The sequence below is a fragment of the Ursus americanus genome, chromosome 32 (genome assembly GCF_024610735.1).
Source record: "Ursus americanus isolate L20-20 chromosome 32, mUrsAme1.1.p, whole genome shotgun sequence".
Taxonomy (NCBI): domain Eukaryota; kingdom Metazoa; phylum Chordata; class Mammalia; order Carnivora; family Ursidae; genus Ursus; species Ursus americanus.
In genome coordinates, this window is record NC_142158.1 from 22319747 (window position 1) to 22334115 (window position 14369).

The window sequence follows — 14369 nt, forward strand, 5'->3', positions numbered from 1 at the left end:
CAAAACCACAAAAAAATCAACTCCCATGGAAATTACACAGTCTTATAAAGATTCAAAAACGTCTGTTCTGGATAAGTACTTTGGCTCTAATCTGTCATAATTCTCTTCTCCTTCCATTCTAGTGTAAAGATAGGAAAGGTTCCTCTGAGAATTAAAATACTTAAGAGAAAAAAGAAAATTTTAAGGAATTGTCCTAAGGGGTAGCATAGGTGTCTCTTCTGATAAACCGCATAATGAATTTTTCACATTGTCGGAGTTATTTAGGCTAAAATTAATTAACCAAAATTTTCGAATTGAATCCTAAGAAGTGTGGATGCTGCTTTTCTGTGTTGGCGTGCAACACCGAGTCTGCATCTGTTTCCATTCAAACATTCCATCAATGGACACTTTAAGCTGGCTCTCTCCATAAGGAATTCAGAAGGTGGTACAGCAAAAAAAGTTAAGAGTGTTCATTAAATGATTAGAGTCACTGGAATTGAGGATTTTTCATGGTGAAAGAGTTCATGGAGAAAATGAGACTTTAAGAATGTTTAGATATGTTGTTTCTAACTTTGGGGGCAAGGGAGGGGGTGCAGTGAAATCCAGAGGGATTCTCCCATTTCAGTGTGAGCAGCCGAGATTCTTATCCACGTGAAGCCAACCAAAGCCTCCTGGGAGTAGTGATGACCATGACTTTAGGGCTAATCACTGCCTCTGAGATGACTGGAAGTAACTTGCCAGTATCAAGAAGGAAGACTAAGAGTCGCCCAGCTTCTGCTTGGGTGGGGGTGGGAGGTGGGGAGGATGGGGGGCAACTTGCATCACATTAGGAACAACTCATGCATGCACAGCCTAAAAGGAGGGTGCTTTTGAACTTGACCAAAGATACCTTCACACAAGTGAGGCTGCCCGCCTTGGCAACCTATCGGTGCTTTCACTCTTGTAAGAACATGTAGGAGAGTTCTCTGCTCTAACAGGGCAGCACAGGATAGGGACACCATGTGTTGATGGGGAGATGAGCTCATGGCTCCGGAAACAAGAGGCAGAAGACTAGAAATGGAACTGAATATCTCAATCTTCACCAACCCACAAGTAAATTTACCAGCAAATCTCAGGGTCTCTGAGCTTTTCTTTCCTTAAGGAAGGTGATTGCTCTATGGATATTTCCTAATGTGTTTCTAGGAATCCCCCCTTGGGGGGTCGGTGAGTCATGCATCAGACTTCTGTGCACAGCTCTGGTGGACCAAATCAGGACTCTGCTGCCTCGGGATACAGGAGTCTCCCAAGGAGGCTGGGCTGCACCAGGATGCTTCCCTCACCGTCCGAGGTGCCATCAGCACCTTCGAGTAGGCAGGAAGAGGCGAGACGGTTATCACCACTGTAGCTGATGAACGTCACTCCGAAGCTCCAAGGTCATGCATGGTGAGTCCGACATCACTGCAGCTTAGCGCTAGTGAGCTGAGAGGGAGAGAGCTGTCTCATTCTTTTGTCAAATACGGAGTGCATTTCTTCTGTTATAATTAGTAGGGGACCCAGAAAGAGCTGCTCTAGCCTCGAAGTGTTGCAGAAAGCTTAGGTACACAATAATTTTGTCCCTGAGGTGCAAAATCCTCTCAGAATGGCTGAGCCAGAAAAATGTATTTGTCAATCACCATACTGTACCTAGGACCACCACTCTCATCTAATGGGGATATATACTGAATAAATTCAGTAGGCCCTGCTCAGAAATAGTGCTCAATATTGATAATGATAAGTCAGCAAAAACTGACTTTGCTTAATATGGGAAATTTTTAGTTGCTTGCATAATTGCATTGAAAACATTTATTTACTAGTTTAATATTGATGGGAAATATATTTAACCCATATGTCTTCTTTTTTTTTTTAATGAACTTACAAAAAGGATCTTTCCCTATCTCTCAGAAACTGGTGGTTCTGTCAATGGTGGTATAGGAAAGAGACATGTACACCCTTGAGAAATCCTGTTTCTCTATATGGGAGGCCATGAGAAGAAGAGACGTCTTGGAGCATGGAATACAGTCTACTCAGAATCACCCATGTGAAAATGCGACCTTGAAGTATTTACTCCACTGTAGTTTTTGATACTTTGAGCACCATCTGTCAATGAGGGAGCACAGCATAAAGGTTGAAAGCTATAAGGTTTCAGTCAAGGTATTCTTTAAAAGCTGTTAAAAATATTCTAAAACCTTCCCATACTTCTTTCTAAGATAAATCTTTTCAAGACATTCTTTTTTATTGCAGGGGGTGATGATACAGGGTAGAGATACCACTTTCCTATAGAATGTCTCTGTTCTGTCTGTTAAACACCTGTGAGTTTGCAATGAGTCAACTTGGATAAGCTAGAAGTTTATTTCCTAGAAAGCCCTCCCTGTGTGGTTCTGAGTTAAAGCCCAGGGAGGAAGCACATGAGATCTGGAAGCAAACGTGGAGCAGCACCACTCTCTGAATGAAGGTCGACACGACTGGAAGGGGGGACGGACGACGCAGAGATGCCAGCGGGTACCGGGTTATCCTCACTCTCCTCCATGCTTCTTCTAGAGACTCTCTACAAGCTGAGCCTACTGTTGACCAACAGGAGCCCAAGGCCCACCACCAAATGTGTGACAGCAAACCCACAGAGGCAACGCTCCCCTTCACCATCCGCTGTGCTTGGCTTCTGACTCACTGTAACTCTGACTTCCTGCCGGACCCCTACCACCAACCCCCAACCCCAGCACCCCCCACGCCACACTGTGGAAGCCCTAATTCCCGTAATGAATACCTTACCCCATAACTCACGGTGGTTCCGGTTCCCTGACTGATACAAGTATATGCATAGACATCCCAAGTGACAAAGGAAACATGAAAAATGATTCTCTAGTATGTTTTTAAATGATTTCCTTATGGGGACACAGAACTAGAATGCAAAGTATCTATCGTTAATCAGTTCTGTTTTTTAAATCTTAGACTGTTGCTCTGTAAATCCTTTCCTTAATATGAGAGAAAGCTGGGGAATGAACCATAGATGTACGGATGGGCTGTCTAAAATGCATGCAAGTTATCAAGTTTCTCATGGACCATTCCCTCTGGGGCAGGAGAAAACGTTTCCACAGTCAGGGAGCTAGGCCTGTTTGGTGTAGCTTTCTCTCCGTCAGCCAGTTTCTGCCCAGATTTAATAAACAGCTTTCAAAAGGGGTATAAAAGTGTCTGCTCAAAAGCCTGCAGTCTGTTATTTGTGGAAGTGCCTGCGAATTCATAGACCTGTTTCCAGAGAAGTGGATTATCATCTTGTGATAACTCATGGCCCAACACTGCACCATACAGCTCTGTGGGCAAACAAAAAAAGCCATTCTGTTTTGGTGGCAAAAGATGAAGCCAGTTATTAGCAACTCGATACAAAAGAAGCAAAGAGGGCTGGAAATGAGGAGTCAAGCCAAGTTCGGCATCCATTATTCGCAAAAATCCTTCTAGTAATGACAACCGCCCAAATCATAGAAAAATCCTATTCACAGAACCTGTTTTCTTGCTTCACTGTCAAAAGTAAAGATGATAGATTAACTTCCAGTCACTGTCAAAATTAAATTCAAATCAATTTTAATGAAAGAAAATAGACTATTTCTGTTTGTTGGTTCCAGAGAAAATGCGTGATGATGAATTTCTGAAGTCTTTAATTTATCATTTCACCTTGAAAAGAATCTGTTTTTGCAAGCAAGACTTCTCTAAATCGTTGACATCCATTTAAAAAAAAAAAAAGTATATCTGCTCAAATGTTGAACGCTATTTCTGAACTCACCCACCGGGTTTTTTCCCAGAGATATTTTTTCTATATTATCTCATAGCTGCAGGCTTCATCAAAGGTCATCAGATCCACTGATTTTTGTCAAATATCCCCATGTTATTTCATCTGATAAATTATAATTTGTGATTGGCCTTTTGAAATTTCAAAGGATGGCAAACAATAGATATATTTTCCAAAATAAAGGACCCCTGCAAATAAAGACTAGACTTCAAACCTCGAACACAGAAACATCAAAGGGAAAATATGAGAGAGCTCACAATTCAGATGGCTTAATCTCATTTAACAAATTTACTGTCTTTTTTTTCTCAAATGAACATGTGACTCGATTCTTCATAAATGCTGACGCCATGGAAACAAAAGAACGCATGAGACAACTTCCCTCTGAACTTAATGTTTGCAACATGAATTTATCTCCTACAACAAGGATCACACACTATCCCCAAACCTTGGAAGGCCAAAGTCAACTGTGACTATTAGCCAGATGTTATTTTAGTCTTCTTTTTAAAACAGCACTTAGGCTTAATTATATGACACTATGATGGCCCTTGAGAACTCTGAAGACCATGAATACATGATATGTTTTTCCACTCCTTGAAATATGTAGAAAACAAGACAACAGGACCAGTTGGCATTGAACAGTGGAATCCTTTTTGTTAGCAATGCCTTATCGCAGCTGATCTGAACCCTAAGCAGCATTTCATTCATGAGGTGTCCTTACACTGTTTAGACCAGGACCACTCTAGGGCTGGTCATCTAATGCCTTTACACCTGTAGGGTGTATAAGTGACGAGCATGGTTCTTACCACGTCAAGATATGATTGGCTAAGAGCATGGATCGGGGTCAGCAAGAGGAAGAACTACAATAGCCTAATCCGACTAACTCCCACCTTGCACTGCATCATCTCAGTGTCTTCGGTCTTTAGAAGAGTTTGCCCCTGCTCTCTGATCACTGCGTTCTGCATCTTGCTACCTTCTTTTCCTGAAGCTTTGGACCATCCCTGTGGCTCCTATTTACTGTGAACGCATTGCTGACATGCACGATGGAGCAAAAAGCTCACCTCAAAGTTTGTCTCGGTCAGCTCATTTAGAAATAGTTTATGAGTAAATATCTACTCTAATGTATGTGTGATAAAAATATATATATTTTTTACTTGTTACGAGCCTACCATGGGCAGCAATGCCAGTGATTTAAAGACCTTGAGCTTCAAAAGGCTCCCATAAATCTGGAAGAACGACACCAGCACTTCAAGAGGAAAATGGGCAAAGCGTATTCGTTAATAGATCAGTTACTCAGGAAGAAAATACACAATACCATTGGCATAGTATTTGTGTAGAAGTTACACATAAAATTAAACATAATCATTTTTACTACTAATCAACACTGCAGAAATATTAAAGTTATAATTATTAAATAACAAAATGGCAAAGTTTTTCTTTTTTTTTTTTCCTTTTATGTTCTTTCTGCTTCCTTCCCTTATTTTCCTTTCCTCCTTTTTGTATCGGTAAAGGGAACCTAGGCTAGTTCAAGTTTCCTAAGTTGGATTCAAATCATTGAACAACATCTAGTCAGAGCTTTTAGGTGTCCATCCATCATATGAAAATGGTCATTCTACTACACTCTTAATGGGGATATACTTGTAAAACTTTCTGAAGGACAGTTTGGAAATCTATATTTAGTATTTAAAATGTTTATGAGTGATCATTCCCACCTCTGTATGTTTCCCTCAAAGCAATACTCACAAACGTGCATAGATACATAAGGGAGAAGACAGTTTTAACAACTATCAATAAAAGAAGTGTTAAATTAAACTAGAGTTCTTCCATAAGATGGAATAGTAGGCGGGCACTATTAAATGGAGATAGAACTGAGTACATCAATGGGGAAATTGCCCAATATATGATGACAAGTGGAAAGATAAAAAAGTAAATCAGACAGCAGTATGCTAACTATCATCTGTTTTTAAGAATTTAAGATTAGTAATATACAGTAGCATATCTTTCCTGTAACAAATTTTGGAAAATTTTACTATAATCAAGGCAAAAAGACAGATGTGTATATGTGTAGAAGTTCTATTTCTACAACTTTTTCCTGATCATAAAGAATATGTTCCTATTACAAACCATGATTTAAACAGAGAATGGGTTGGATATGGGATGCATATATAACATTAAATTCTATTTCGTACATTGAAATGATGTTTTAGTTATAGTTTTAAAAATTAATATGTTTGGGGTGCCTGGGTGACTCAGTAGGTTAAGCGTCTGCCTTCAACTCAGGTCATGATCCCAGGGTCCTGGGACCCTGTCCCATGAAGGGCTCTATGCTCAGTGGGGAGTCTGCTTCTTCCATTTCCTCTGCCCCTCCCCTGCCCCTCACCCCTCACGCATATGCACGTGCTCTCACTCTCTCTCTCTGTGATAAATAAGATCTTTTAAAAAATTAAAATGTTTATAATATATTTTTAACATTTAGATAGAATATAAACTGTATGTACAGTGTAACGTCACTTTGGCAAACAACTCCTAAAAATGTTGCTTAGGTTTGTAAGCAAACTATATGAATGAACGCAGACAAATGTATACACATATGCAAAGAAAAATGTCTGGCAGTATGTTAAGAGTGGTTAATTTTGTATTGTTGGGTTAGCAGTGCTTTTTCTCTTTTTGTTTAATGTTAATTCTATTTTTTCCTCAGAAGGCATATACAGCCTGAAAAGATAAATGGAATGAAATCTTTTTTAAAAAACAGATATATAGAAACTGACAATCACAATAATAAAAATAGAAATGCCCAAGAAACAAACAAAAAGGTTTACATTTGGGGGATAACCAAGGACATGTAAATTTAAAACAATAATGACATGCAAAATTTCACTATTAAACTGGCAAAGATTTTTAAGAGAAGACTCACTGGGGGCGAGAAGTGAGAGATTTCTGCATTGCACAGGGAAGGATATGTTGGTGAAGCCTGTCTGGAAAGCCATTCAGCAGGAGTTACGAACTTTAAAAATGCTCATAATTTAGGCCAGTAACTTCACACTCAGGAATACATCTTAAGAAAGTAATCAGAGCTATGGGTAAAGCTGTATGTCATTTGGCCATTTAATATTATGAAAAACAGAGTATTCCATCAGAGGGCATGTAGTTAAAGGGTACTAATAATTATGTCGAAATATTATGAAGCTGTTTAATATCATGATTTCAAATAAATTAGAAAGCGATCCTGTTGTAGTGTGAAGAGGAAAGAAAAACAACCAGGGATCCAAACAACATAATTCAAAAAAAAAAAAAAGAAAAACCGAGAGAAAATACATCAACATGTAATATTTTCTCAGCCCTTGTGGGAGAATTACAAGTAATTTGCATGCTCATCTTGATACTTCTGTTTTTAAAAATTGTGTCCTTAAAAATGACTTGAAAATCCAATGAGCGAGAGCCACGGACAAGCACAGCAATTGACCCATGCATGACGCAGGCTGTGACAGAGAGAGTGGGATCTCCCATTTATAGAGGAATTGTGAAGGGTAGGATCACCCAATCAAATAGGAAGAACTCGAGGTTTACCGTTCGGGTTTACAGCCTTGCTCAGTGGTCCCTGGACCAAGAGCATAAGCATCACCTGCGGACTGAGAAATGCAAATTCTCAGGCCCCAGCCCAGACTTAATGAATCAGACTTCCTGAGGTTGGAACCCAGGAAATGTCTGTTTTAACAAGCCTCATGGTGCTTCTGATGCATACAGAAATTTGGGAATCACTGGTCTTGTTGACACGAGAAACCTCATGGCTTCACATGCCAATCACTGGGAATCAGGTGTACCCACGCTGGTCTGGGCTGCAGGCATTGAAGCCTGAGGAACTGAAGGGATCGTTCCACAGAAAAACAGCTGGTCTTGCCACAAAGGTCATAGTCTTAAACAGTTTTGAAACCACAGGCAGAAAGTTGCTCCTTGCACTGGCAGAGCTTTGGATCAGATAAGGCATTTGGACATGGTCTGATCTCAACATAGTTAAAGGTGAGAAAAAGACCCTCGGCAAGGTGAAATGATGTGACCAGGTTGCATTGTCAGCCAGAATCTGGACGGAAGTCAGCGATCAGCCCACTAGTTTGTACCATACTCTACTGTCCAACTAGCAAAAAGTCAGGATGAGAGTCTTTCAAAGTTTTTTTTTTCTGGAAAAAAAAGTCAATATTCCTTTATATCCTAAACAAATAAGAATATTTATTCCATCTAATAATATCTCCAATGTATCTTCCAGGCCTGCCATCAAACATCTGTCTATTTGGGATAGCCTTGGGAAATTATCTACCAGAAACATAGCTAAACAGATTTTGTGAATTGAAACTAGGAGGCCAAATAATTCATAATTTAGGAGGCTAAAATCCATAGAGATTATTAAATGATATTAATATTTTAAAATTGTGTGTCCTCTAGGACCTTGTTAGACCTAGTGTGGTCAGTGGTGCAGGCAGCCTTAACTTTATCTGGGATCTCGTTAGAAATGCAAACTCTCAGACCCTACTCAGACCTACTGAGCAGAATTCGCACTTTAACAAGATCTTCATATGCTTCTTATGCACGTTGAAGTTTGAGAAATATTGCTGTAGGAGTTTTCCATTCATCCTTAATGACAGGAAATTGTTGTTTCTTTTGGAAAAGTATAGTGCTTTCAATAGAATTGGCAAAGTTCTTACAAGGGCTTTAATAGTGGAGAAGAAAATGTATTAGAGTCTAACATGCATGTCTCACATGGAGATTTGTTACAGAAAGAGAGTAGAACTTATTCATTGGGATATGTATCACTAGGGTCATCTGATCTGCAAGTAACAGAGTAACAGGTTAATCTGTCATACACAAGAATACTGTTTCTTGATTCATACAAGTCCAGCCTGGGGTAGGATCCAGGCTTTATAAAATCAACAACTCAACTGTGTCATCAAATATTGAATTCTTTAGGTTCCTCCCTTCACTTCCCAGATCTCAGGGGCAGAGTCATCCTAAGACAGGTGTCCCTCAGATTTCAAGATGACTGTAAAAGGCTACATGAATTTTTGTTTATATTTAGTGGGAGAGGAAAAAAAAGAAAGAAAATACCTCCCCCAAGTGTGGTTTACAATAAGGATGAACATATGATTTGTTTTCTAAACCACCATGCTTCTAACAATGAAAGGGGGCACTATTAAGAGTCCCACCAAGAAAACGAGCATAAACTAAGACTGTCACAGACAAACCAAGACATATGGTCCCTGGTCACCCTATATAGAAAATCTGTAAATCTTTCCCCTCAGTCACATTAGGTCACATGTCTGTCCGTGGTATATGAACAGTTAATGGGGGAATACCATAACATAATCAATTTATACTAAATTCGGATCCCATTCTATAACCAGAAATAGGGTGGATCGCTAACCATCAAAATGTAAGAGGACACCTGTTAGGAAAGAAAAAGGGGAGGAAATGAGTGTTTTGTATGCAATTGACTGCTGATTACAGGAGGCACTGGTAAAACCTACCAGCCCTAGAGTTCAGAGGGAGGCTGGGGCTTAGCCACCACAGCGTCCTATAAGCCAGTCCCCTCAGGCAGGTGGTGAGTATCTGGGCTCAGCACTCACACTCCGGTGAAGCCTCTGATTCATCATTAAGTATAGGTCTCTGGTGTTGAAATGGACTTTCTTTTTGATAAAGCAGGAAAAAACATCCGGTGGGAAAAAGACAGTCTCTTCAATAAATGGTGCTGGGAAAATTGGACAGCTACATGCAAAAGAATGAAACTTGACCACTATCTCACACCATACACAAAAATAAACTCCAAGTGGATGAAAGACCTCGATGTGAGACAGGAATCCATCAAAATTCTAGAGGAGAACATAGGCAGCAACCTCTACGACATCAGCCAAAGCAACCTTTTTCATGACACATCCCCAAAGGCAAGAGAAACAAAAGATAAAATGAATTTATGGGACTTCATCAAGATTAAAAGTTTCTGCACATCCAAGGAAACAGTCAGAAAAACTAAGAGGCAGCCCACGGAATGGGAGAATATATTTGCAAATGACACTACAGATAAAGGACTGGTATCCAAGATCTACAAAGAACTTCTCAAACTCAATACACGAGAAACAAATAAACAAATCAAAAAATGGGCAGAAGATATGAACAGACACTTTTCCAATGAAGACATACAAATGGCTAACAGACACATGAAAAAATGTTCAAAATCATTAGCCATCAAGGAAATTCAAATCAAAACCACACTGAGATACCACCTTACGCCAGTTAGAATGGCAAAAATAGACAAGGCAAGAAACAACAATTGTTGGAGAGGATGTGGAGAAAGGGGATCCCTCCTACATTGTTGGTGGGAATGCAAGTTGGTACAGCCACTCTGGAAAACCGTGTGGAGGTCCCTTAAAAAGTTAAAAATTGAGCTACCCTATGATCCAGCCATTGCACTACTGGGTGTTTACCCCAAAGATACAGACGTAGTGAAGAGAAGGGCCATATGCACCCCAATGTTCATAGCAGCAATGTCCACAATAGCTAAATCGTGGAAGGAGCCGAGATGCCCTGCAACAGATGACTGGATTAAGAAGTTGTGGTCCATATATACAATGGAATATTACTCAGCAATCAGAAAGAATGAGTTCTCAACATTTGCTACAACATGGACGGCACTGGAGGAGATAATGCTTAGTGAAATAAGTCAAGCAGAGAAAGACAACTATCATATGATTTCTCTCATCTATGGAACATAAGAACTAGAATGATCAGTAGGGGAAGAAAGGGATAAAGAAAGGGGGGGTAATCAGAAGGGGGAATGAAACATGAGAGACTATGGACTATGAGAAACAAACTGAGGGCTACAGAGGGGAGGGGGGTGGGGGAATGGGATAGACCGGTGATGGGTAGTAAGGAGGGCACATATTGCATGGTGCACTGGGTGTTATACACAACTAATGAATCATCGAGCCTTACATCGAAAACCGGGGATGTACTGTATGGTGACTAACATAATATAATAAAAAATTATTATTAATAAAAAAAAAAATGAAAACGACTGTGACTGGGTGCGGTGGATACATTCCTTTTCTTACTTGAAATATACAAGCCAGGCACCCAGTGTCAGCTGCTCACATTTTTCTTTATGATTTCACTGACCAGTGGAATTTCAAAGTCAGGGCACGACCTTGGCGGGGCATGGTGATCACTGTGATCCTGTCTCAGATAAGGTGTTTATTGTTGACATTATGATCACAAAACTTTCAAAATGGTAGAGGCAGTCTGGATGCAATATTAAAGAAGTTTTAAAGGTGAAAAATAAATCACGTCGATTTCCTGCCTCTAACATAATAAATAATTTTACCTTAGGGTTATTCCCTTCCAGTTTTTCTCACATGCATACATATTTTAACACAGATGTTATCAAGGCGTAATGGTAATTTCGAGTTCTGTTTTATCACTTTAGCACCATGTTGTAAACATTCTAATTAGCGTGCCATTCCGACAAGACGTGTTCAGGGCAGAGACGCTAAGGAAAAGAAACCCCTGAAAGACCCAGAGCTACCTGAAAATGTTCTGTTTAAGCCCGCATATTCTAAATCACTATGGGATTGGGGAAATTATTCCTTTTGCTTTAAATCTAGCTTTTATTGACATTCCAAAATCAGTAATCATGGATTAAAGCCCCTAAAAAATATGGCGCTGATTTTCAAAGAGATGATGTGAGTAGCAAGAGGCAAATGGGTCTTTCGGCTAAAGACAAAATTCTCCTCGTTCTTTGCTCTTATGCAGGATTTTGTGATCACACTCATTCTGCTGTTTGGTGCTGTTTTTTCATAGATCTGTAGAAATATTTGATAGTTTAGACTAAAATTGACATAGATGTCCATATGTACCAGTTTTAAACAGAAAAAATGCTTAAATGATAGATGATTATGGTCATTCATTCCAATAGCTGGCCGTGGGAGAGAGGTAAGCAGTAATAAGTCACGTGATGTTTCCCTTTTTCCCTGTGCTCGCAAGAGGACAGAGCTCATTTCCACCAGTCATATGTGCAAGCAAGAACCTAACACATGGGGCAAGGATTACGTGGCCAGCTCCCTGAACATCATCAGCTACCATTCACATGCTTTACCCCATGAGGCTGTGAACTCCTAAGTCAAAGTAAGTGTTCTATTCTTGCTTCTACTCCAAGCTCCTAGCACAGTTCCTGGCAGTGCAATGCACAAAAAATATTGACGGGTGTCTACAAAAGTCATGAAATACGTTCCATGGAATTTTTGAAGACAACAGTGTTCACTGAATTGCTTTTGTTAAAGCTATGCTCTCTACCTCTCCAAGATGCTTCCTTCATGAAAAGGCACATTTAATAAATCGCCTCTCTGATTCAGTGGACCGATCTGTTAAAGCAGAAGATTTTGAGGCCCACTGGGGTACCATTTCATAAATTGTCCCCTGCTTCTGCATCTTAAAGCACTGAATGTGTGGCTTCACCAGAGAACGCTACCATTGTTCCAAAACTAACTAGTCTGGATTCATTGTTGTTGTTGTTGTTGTTGTTTTTTAAGATTTATTTATTTATTTATTTGACAGAGACAGAGACAGACAGCGAGAGAGGGAACACAAGCAGGGGGAGTGGGAGAGGAAGAAGCAGGCTCATAGCTGAAGAGCCTGATGTGGGGATCGATCCCATAACGCCGGGATCACGCCCTGAGCCGAAGGCAGGCGCCCAACCGCTGTGCCACCCAGGCGCCCCTGGATTCATTGTTGTTATGATAGAAGTAGAGGGAACATTTTCTGGGAAGCAGCCACATCCCTACACTGATGTTGAAAATCTACGGGTACAATCATTCTGAGGAAGCTAGCAATATGCATAAAAAGATCTTATCCAAAAAATTCCATTTCTAGGAATGTACTCTCAAGGAATATTTGCGGTGGTACATAAGATCCTTAAAATAATATTTATGGCAGTGCAATTTGCACATATTCATTTATGAAAATACTGGCCATTTTAATATGTGCAAACACCTAGCTTCCCATAATCACAGAACTTTGATGGGGTGAAGCCTGTGCCTTTTTGATCCTAAAGGGGTCCTTTCTCTGTAAAGAAGAAATCTGATGGATAACAGAGCCCTCTCTGTGGATCAGGATGTATCAAGTGCTGCATTTGGGGAAAACGAGAGGAAGCTGGGGTTTCAAATTACCAAAGTAAATTTTTCTCCCCTAAATTTCCAGAGAAATTTGACCTGACAGCCAGGAGAAATCTGTAGTTAGAAGTTACAAATTAATAGGAATATTTTTGCCACTGGGCAAATAAGTACTATTCATTATTTTGTATATATACACACATATATGTATATATATATAGTAACACTTCTCCAAGGCAATCAAAAGTAACTGCCAAAAAGGTAGAAAGAAGAAATGTACCACTTTCACATTATTTGAGGTCCCCTGAGAATGGGACGCAGTATCTCTGACGGTCCAGTTGAATCCCATTTTAAAATGAGTATCTTTAGAGGCCTCTTTTAAATATTATTTATCCCATACTTTCAACTCCTCCCTCGGATTACTATGTTCAATGCTATGTTTGTGGTAACTATGACATACAGCGCACTCTATCTGTATAGTTCTGTTCCTGAGTGAGCAAAAGACCTGGTCTCCCTGCCAATGATTTTACGATCCAACTTAGACAAATAAAACGTACAAGGGATTGAACCATAGCCCCCCCAAAAAAATTATAGACATCAACATATCTCTTATGGAACCCAACATTTTTTAAGAATCACTTTCATTAGGAAAAATTGGAAGAAAGTAGTGTTAAACAGAGTACATGGGAATCTATCACCAACTTCATCCCAAGACAGAAAATCCAATTACATATATTTTTTAAAATTATGATTTGTTTCCGTTCTTGAAAGTCATGTAGTCCCTTCACACTACAGGGACTTAGCAAACATAAACCATATTTAATCATTTTCTCCCTATTTACTCCACTATCAACAGCAAGTCATTACCTCCTCCAATCCCTAGGTCCAAAGGAGTTTCTGCCCAGAATGTTCCTCCAAGAATACAGAACATTTAGCCAAATGCCCCATTTTTAACCCTAACACAACTTAAGATATTTTATAAGACAATGCCTTGCTTCAGGGTTCCTGGGAAACACAGAAAGCACTCCGTTTTCACTTTCCCTTCTCTTTCAGAAATGCTTGCTCTTCTGCAAGAATTGGCAAACTATGGTCCTAGGGCCAAATCTAGGCCATGACCTGCTTTGTCATTAAAAAAATAATAATAATAAAATAAAAAGGCACATGGTAGAGCAGGGGATATCGTGAGTTTGGGCCCCAGGTTGGGTATGCAGCCTATTTTAAAAAACAAAATAAAATATACTATAAGAAAGAAAGTAGAATGAAGATATTTTTTTAAAAGGCACATAAAAGTTACCTTCTTAATTTTTTTTTAAAGATTTTATTTATTTATTTGACAGAGAGACAGAGACAGCCGGAAAGAGAGGGAACACAAGCAGGGGGAGTGTGAGAGGGAGAAGCAGGCTTTCCGCCGAGCAGGGAGCCTGATGCTGGGCTCGATCCCAGAACAC